Source organism: Acanthisitta chloris, unplaced genomic scaffold, assembly GCF_000695815.1.
Source record: "Acanthisitta chloris isolate BGI_N310 unplaced genomic scaffold, ASM69581v1 scaffold20544, whole genome shotgun sequence".
Classification (NCBI taxonomy): domain Eukaryota; kingdom Metazoa; phylum Chordata; class Aves; order Passeriformes; family Acanthisittidae; genus Acanthisitta; species Acanthisitta chloris.
Window position 1 is genome coordinate 6720 of NW_008670090.1, and position 7872 is coordinate 14591.

The window sequence follows — 7872 nt, forward strand, 5'->3', positions numbered from 1 at the left end:
AGCAGCAGCAGCAGTACCAGCAGCGACAGGTAGGTCCTTGTGGGTTGTCGACCGTTCCGTGGGGTGTGCGGGTTGTTTCTGAGGCGCCGTGAGATGTGAGCCTGAGCTGGGGAACCGCGAGGTGTTTTGTGGTAAAATGTTACTCACTGATGTAGAAGTAAGGCTGTGTGAAACGCAGAAAGGCTCAGTGGGCATGGACGGATTCCAGGGGGGATTCTGTTGCTGTCATCAGTTATTCTCCACAGTGGGTCCGCGCGATGTCCGCAAGGCGCTGGCTGGGCAGAGCAGGGATGTAGGGACGTGAGGTGTGGTGTCTGGAGAATGGGGTGGCTTCTGTGTGCTTCAGCGAGGGAAAAAGTAAATATTAAGGTCTTCTTACAGGCTGCGGTTTAACGTGCTTTGGGACGAGCAGGGTCGTTCTGTTTCCTCGTGTTCCCTGTTGCCGTTGACATTTATAAGGTTGATGGTTGCCTTCTCATTTTTTTTCCCATTGCCTCACAGCAAAAATTGTAGACTTGGAAGAATTAAAAGAAATTAATCCAAGTTTGCTTTTCTTAGCACTACATGTCCTTGGTTCTGCAATAGCTCTGTGGTTGTGTGGCTTTGTAAACTACCTACAGGGGAAAAAATGTGCTAGAGGTAATCACTGATTTCTTGTAATAATTTGTAAATTCACGTTGAAAAGCCTCTCAGATATTTAAGGCTAGTTCATGCCAAGAGTGGAAACCATGAAGTTACCATTGCACACACAAATGTTTTCTGCTCTTTGCCGAAGAGCTCTGCTCTTCAGGAGGGTTTGCAGAGTTGGCAGCATTTCCTTTGCATACCAGGTCTGTTCTAAAACTGAAAGTATTAGTTAAATAAACAAGTATTTCAGTAGAATAAATACTTGGTGTTTGATTTCGCAAGGGCCTAGAGGGACAGGACAAGGAGGAATGGCTTCAAACTGAAAGAGGGGAAATTTAGGTCAGATGCAAGAGATTCTGCCCTGTGAGGTGCTGAGGCACTGGCACTGGCACAGGTTGCCCAGAGAAGCTGCGGCTGCTCCATCCCTGGAAGTGTTCGAGCCAGGTTGGATGGGGACTGGAGCAGCCTGGGCTAGAGGAAGGTGTCCCTGCCCATGGAGGGGATGGAATGAGATGAGCTTTAAGGTCCTTCCAACCCAAACCAGTCTGGGAGTTTATGATTCTGTGATTATTACAGTGAATGTCAGTTATTCTCACAAAATCTTACCTGCTTGAACACTGGACCTTCTGGAAGGGTGAGATGTGCTGGTGCTGGGCAGAGCGTATGGAAGGGAAGATGAGGAAATTGGTTTCTCCTGTTCTGATTTCCCCCCCCCCCCGTCTGAAGAATCATGCAAGTATTTATTAACTTCCTCTAATTATTGTTTTCTCCTCCTGGATTAAGAAATCCAGGTCATGTCTTGGCTGGAGAGCAGCTGCAGAAGACTTGAGATCACTTTTAGGCCACTTTAAGGGCTTGTTTGTTTATTTCCAGCCCCTTTCTCTCAATGAGCTTAACACTAGGATAAAGACAACCCTTTGTCAAAGATTCTTCACACTTACTACAGCTTAAAACAAATGGTGAGACTTCCACAGGTTTCCAAAAAACCCTCAAGAAGATTAATTGAAAGGAGGGATGGTTACATTGAAGGTTTAATAAAAAAATCCCAAGCAGGGGAAGAAGAAATCTCTACTTTGCTCCTTGCAGAATGAGGAGAAAGAAATTTGTAATATTTATAAAATGTCATTGTTGGGCTGTTGAGGCAGGATGGAATCCTGTTCTCAATCGGAGAGGACTAAACACGATCCCACTGGAACAAAGCTTTAAGATTTAATGAGAAGAAAAGCAGTGTCTGCTGGGCTCAAGCATTTCATTTTCTTGGCAATTTCTGGTTGTAGTAATGGAAAAGTAGATGATATTCTGAGAGAAAATAAACACTTTTTTCTTTTTATGTGAAGTAAAATCAAACCCAGTAGAGCAAGTAATGGAATCTGATGGATTGTGGATTTAATTTTGAAGGATCAGAAAGGAGTTTTACAGATGTCTAAGCAATCAGTGAGGTATTAATAAATGTTTAACCCTCTCTTGACTTCGGGAAGCAAAACCCCTCCTGGCCTTGAAGTCTCTTTGAGCACAAGTGGACTTTTCTGTTTAATTTTGAATACACTTTGAATTTAACCATGTAAATATTGAGCCACTCAAAGCCTGTGGTGAACGAAAGCTGCCTGCCCCCCTTGTCCCTGATACGGTGCTACCGCTCACTGTGCAATATAACCAGGTTCATTTGTCTGAGGAGTAATAGTTTCCTGCGATTCCTGTGGTATTCTTAGGGATTTTGGAAAGCTGGTGATTTGCTTATGGCTTTTTTGTAAGTTGAAATGGCCAATTTTGTGGCATTATTGAGGTGTTTATGACACTGAGTTCTTCTGAAACTGAAGAACTTGGTCACTCAAGTCGCGTCCTGTCGGTCTCAGCTGGCAGATGGAAAAGCCATGCTGTGTTCCCTTGGGGAGTAGGGTCTTATACCCACACTCCAGGGCGTGTTTGGGGACAAATAGTGGATGTTCAACCCCTGTGGGAGCTTTTGTCTCTGGCACTTGTCCCTCAGGATCTGTGAAAACAAGCAAGAAGGATGGTGAAGTTTGGGCTTCTTTGCTTGTTCTCGAGAGCCGAGTGAAGGAAATAGCACTGATTAAATGGAGATGATTTTCATGGACAATAGCATGAGGAAAGAGGCTCTGCAGGTTGTTTAGAAATAAAAACACACCACAAAAAAGCCTTGATTTCATAAAGGTTTGGAGTTTGTTGCGTTGGATCTCAGTTAAGCTTTGCTTTAAATGGATATTCGGAGGCCTTTGCAGGTACTGGAGCTGCAATTTAGAAGCTAAAACCGAAAAGAACACGGTGGAAGTCACCAATGTTCTCGGAGATTGGGCTATGGAGAGGGGAGGGTGCTGGATGTGGATGGCTCCTGTGGGAGCCACGTCCCTGCAGATCAGAGGAAGAACTTGTGTTTTAGGGTGTTCCTCCTGTGAGATTGCTGATTCACACCGTGTCGTGGAAAAGGGTCATGGGGGTTTTTTAATCACCTTGAAAGAGTGAAAAAGGCCTTGAAAAAGGTAATCTTCCACCACCAGAAGCCTCAGTTTCTCCATTTTGGTGATTCAGACACCACACCACAAATGATACATTAGCAAACATATTTTCTGTGCTGTGTCATGGTCTTCCATTCTTAGCTGGATGTGGATGGGAGCTGTGTGATCCCATGGGAAGCAAACCAGGGTTTGTTTGTGCCCTGCCCAACCTCCTGGAAAGAAATCCACCTCCCCTCTTTTTTAATCGTTGAAAAAGCTCTTTTCTAGGCTGCTGGTCGAGGTGTTCCAGTGTGCTAAAAATAATTGCTGGGCTCTTTGGTTCAGTTCTGTAACGTCCGGCGGCTTGACATGTCTCTTGCTGCTCCATGTACTAGGGATTAGTTTTACAGCTCTGCTGCAGTGAAGTGCTGAGCCATACTGTGTCAAGTGGGATGTTCCACTCCTAACATCCTGGTGGAGATGGGACCTAAACTGATTTACAAAATTCTGGCAAAGTATTTGATTTCCTGTGGGTGATGTCCAGAATGTGAGCACCCCATGTGGGTACATTTACAGATGAGTGACCTCAGATAGCATTTCTTGGGTTGTCTGATGTGGAGGATGCTGAGGATTTACTAGTTAGATGAATAATTTCCTATAGTTTGTAATGTAGTCACCTTTAGTTTATTTTGAATTGTTTACCTGGGTGTCTCGTGTCGAGGATGCTGGAGCTAGATGAGTAATTAGTTACATAAATAATTTCCTATAGCTTATAATATTAAATATTGTGGAATTAAAAGAGCAATTTCAGCTTAGACACAAAACGGACTTTATTTTTACCAAGATCTAGGACAGCCCAGTGATTCCAGCCCTGCTGAAATCAGGCAGTGAGAAGAAGTTGCATGTATAGGTGTTTGAAAATTGATTTTTTTTCATAAATCTGATAGCTGTACTTAAAGTTCTCTTGACAAGCAGGCAAGGCTTTTATGAAGTAATTAGAGATTGGTCTTAATTTTAGATTCCTCTGTGATGAAATGCTTTCTGAAGCAAGGAGTTACTGTTGGAATGGAATACATGTGTGTCTTAATACTGAAATAAACTGATGAAAAACACTGCCAAGAGAATTTTAATCATGGGAAAAACAGGCTCCCTGAACCCTCCACTGTCTTCATTTCATTGAGGACATTCTTAGCCTGTTCCAGCAACTGAAATGAAAGTGGAGAGAAGTGTGTTTAGTTTCATTACATGATGCAAACCTTTCCCTGCCGTTGCCTCCATCTCCTCCTTGCTGCCAGGAGTGATGAATCACTGATTTAGCTGGGATTTGGGGGTTCTGAGCCTGTTTGGAGATGCCTGAGCTGAGGACAACTGAAAAATCAGAGAAAATGAGGTTAAATTTGGCCGTGTTGTCTTTTTTTTAAGAATCTGTGAGGTGTCTTTTGTCGAGGTTAAGTAATTCCATGTAGGTTTTTCACTGTAGAGATGAGCTGAATATTTTTAATCCTGTCTGGTAGAACGACAGGGTTGAGCTCACTCCTGTTTGTACTGGAAAGGAATTAGGTTAAGACTTAAGAAAATTCAAGAATTTCACAGAGTAAGAAGCCTTTTCCATTACACAAAGGCAACAGTAAATCCTGTCGGAGTCAGGTGAAACACCTCATTTTTACCTTTGTTCACATAAACCCAAAGCTGCTTTGATGTTCTGGTGAAATGCGAATTGGGGAGAGGAAAATTTAAAGAACATCCACCTCGAATGCTCGCAGGGTTTTGTTACCAACTGTCGAGCATTTGACTTTGTTCTTTCCTGTGTTCTGTTGGCGTCGGCTTGCAGAGGAAAACCTCCCTCTGTCCCTCTCGGCCTTCCGACTGCAGCTCCTGTATTTATTCTTTAAACCTCAGTGCTCTGCGTGCTCTGGGCATCGAGCACCAGTTTCCCTGCTAGAGGAAGGAGCCCCAAAAACCCCTGAAAGGGGCAGGTTTGGTGCCTGCCCCACGTCTCACACCGCCGGTGTCTGTCTAGGAGAACCCATCCCCATCTTCTGTGTACATAGACAATAAAATACTTCAAAACGTTATGATAATTTTTGATTTTAGTTTTATACATCGTTTTCTTGGCATGAGCAGATAGAGTGGACGTTTGCCTGCAATTAATACCCCCCACCGCACTCCCAGTAATAGTTGGTAATTGCTGGCTCTAAATGACAAAGCAATTAAGCCTCTTCCTAAATGTGCAGAAATAGGTGTTTATCTAAATCTGGGCTGTCAGGCTTTGTTTGTGTGGGGGCCCAGAAGCTCAACTGCTGCTATCTCAGAGTGCATTTACAGCAGAGAAAAGTATCCATTTTTTCCAAATTAATTTCATTAAAGGAGTCGTAAAAATGCGTCATGTTAGGGATGGATGAAATGGAAATTACCCTAGCAAAATACCTCAGTTTCTATTTTGATCATCTCGAATGACTTCATTGTTTCGTGTCCTGATAAAAAGATTATTTTTTTTTTACTGCTGTAAAAGCTTCTTGCAATTAAATCAGAGTCTTTGGTAGCAAATACGAGGTTTTCTGGCAGCTGAATCCGGACTCTGGTCTGAACTTCTATTTTCCTCTACTGGGGGAGGAAGACCTAGAGTGTATTAGAAACAGTATTTCTGGGTCACCCAAGGACAGCCTCAAGAGCCCGGGGTGAGATTTGGTGCTATCAGGCCTTCTTAACCTCCTGTTACAGGAGTGGCGGGAAAAACCCAAGAGGTTCGGAAGACATCGCTCCTGCCAGTTTTGTGGGACATGTTGTCCTCCTGAGTTCTGCGTTGGGCTGTTCATTCAGTCCGTGGGAACTGCTAAAAATTGCTGTTTTCCCTGAAGGTCAGGTGCAGTTGGTGGATAGGCTTTGACTTCAGAGTTGTGTGTGTGTGTGTTAACAAAATGGTCACTTCTAATTGCGTTTTTAAGGCTTTGATTTCCTTCCAAGTATTTTGCTTAATCATCTTGAGTAGGCTGAGGAAAGGAAAGAATTAGCTGAGGTCAGGGAAGTTGAAGCTGCCTGTGTTACTGCTCAGAAGCTGGGCTTAGTCTGAGGGATCCTGGGGGCAGGAAGAAATCTGCCTGGTGTTCCCTTCTAGCTGTACACTGAGAGGGAAGGGGAAATTAACCCCAAAACAAACGTGGTAGGCTGTGATGGCAGCCTCCCTCGGCACAAGTGGTCCAGCTTCCCTTTCCCGCGAGAGAAACACAACTCGGATGTGAATCATCACTGAAATAGATTAGAGGCATTGTAGTCTGGAAGCGCCTGCTTGTCTGCACTGCTGATGGAGTCTAGACAGCTCAGATAGAGACACACATCACAGGCACCAAAAGGTGGAGGGCGAGGATTCCTGTCGTAAAGACCTTTGCAGTAATGGGCAGTTTAATAATTTCTAATAAATATTCACGTGGCAGGATGAACAGGAAAAGAGGAAGGCTGTATCGAACGCTTCCTGGAGAAATACCAGTCATTACGGCGATCAAAGGAAAAACCCAGCCGCCGCCTGTGTCCAGCCGTACGTGTTCCCATTAGAGCCTAGACAGAGCGTCCCTTCGGACGTGCAAACACAGCGAGTTGGGTTTTTTTCCCCAAGAGGGTGTTTGTGCTCTGCCAGAGGCATGGATGTGGAGGGGCAGCCTTCCCCCCAAGGGCTGGAGAACAGCTCTCCTCAAGGCGTGTCACTGCGGCCTGGGCATTAACCTTGAAAACAACTTTAGGTGGGACATACTGTGCTTAACAAGGTCACAGGGATGGATATTATTAGCAAATAAGCCTTATTGGGGAAAAAATAAAAAATAGTATCATCCCATAATCTTTACCCATTGAATTAACTGTGTACCTGATGCGCTTAGCTTTGCCCTTAATGTCCAGGCATCAAGTGTGGTCTGTCCGCGACGTCGCAAGTGCTGAAACCGCTAATGATGGCATCAAGGCTTTAAGCACAAAAGCTTCTTAGCAGGCGATTAGGTATCCCACTCCAGATCATGGTGGTCAGCTGGTGATGCCACTCGGGGAGGAGAAGACAGCATGGCTCCGAGTGGAAAATCACAGACTCGGAGAGAGCTTTGACATTGTGTGGAGGGGAAATAATTTCTCTGTGCCAGGATGTAGTCCTGATTTTTTTAAGTCTTGAAGGGAGGCTGAGTTTCCAAAAAGGGGAGAGAGGGAGGCATGCACTTTGTAGGTGCCACGTTAATAAAATCCTTGCATAAATGTTTATTAAGTGCTTAACATAAGAAAAATAGCTCTGGCATTCGGAAACAAGACTTCTTTGTGATCTCTCGAGAACCCCGTTAGAAAGGTAGGGGACATGTTCTTTGTTTCCTGGTCCTTCCAACCACGAGTGCTCTCTCCTGTCTGGAGAAGTGAAACATGGAGCCCTTTAATTCCTTCTCTTTGAGAAATATCTGGGCTTCAGTGCCTAGTTGCTTTATATAGCTCAAAGCGATGGTTTTGGCTAGAAGGCACTTAGAAGTCTGGGATGGCAGGAAAAGTACCTTTTAGAGAATCCTTTCTAGGAGAAGGAAGTGGTTCTCAGGGCCGTCTCCTTGGTTCTTCCACGCTTGCCGGCCCAGAAACCTCCATCTTTTTTATACCTGGGCAAAATCACAAAAACCTCATCAAACCCTTTAAAAAACAGGAAAGTAATTAAGACGTCTCCAGCAAGTCCCAGCAGTCAGAGCATTCCCGTATTTATTATCTGTCATCCGTCTGAGATTAGAGGCTTTGCTGGCACGATAACGTGTGAAAGGAAACTGTTCTCCTCCTGAAAGTG

At 44.4% G+C, this 7872-nt stretch overlaps 1 protein-coding gene across 1 annotated transcript in view; it reads left to right on the top strand.

The window, feature by feature from the left end:
- The window catches only part of SPEN (spen family transcriptional repressor), a gene marked incomplete at its 5' end in the record, with an annotated part of 46387 nt that overhangs the window by 4066 nt on the left and 34449 nt on the right, over positions 1–7872 (top strand).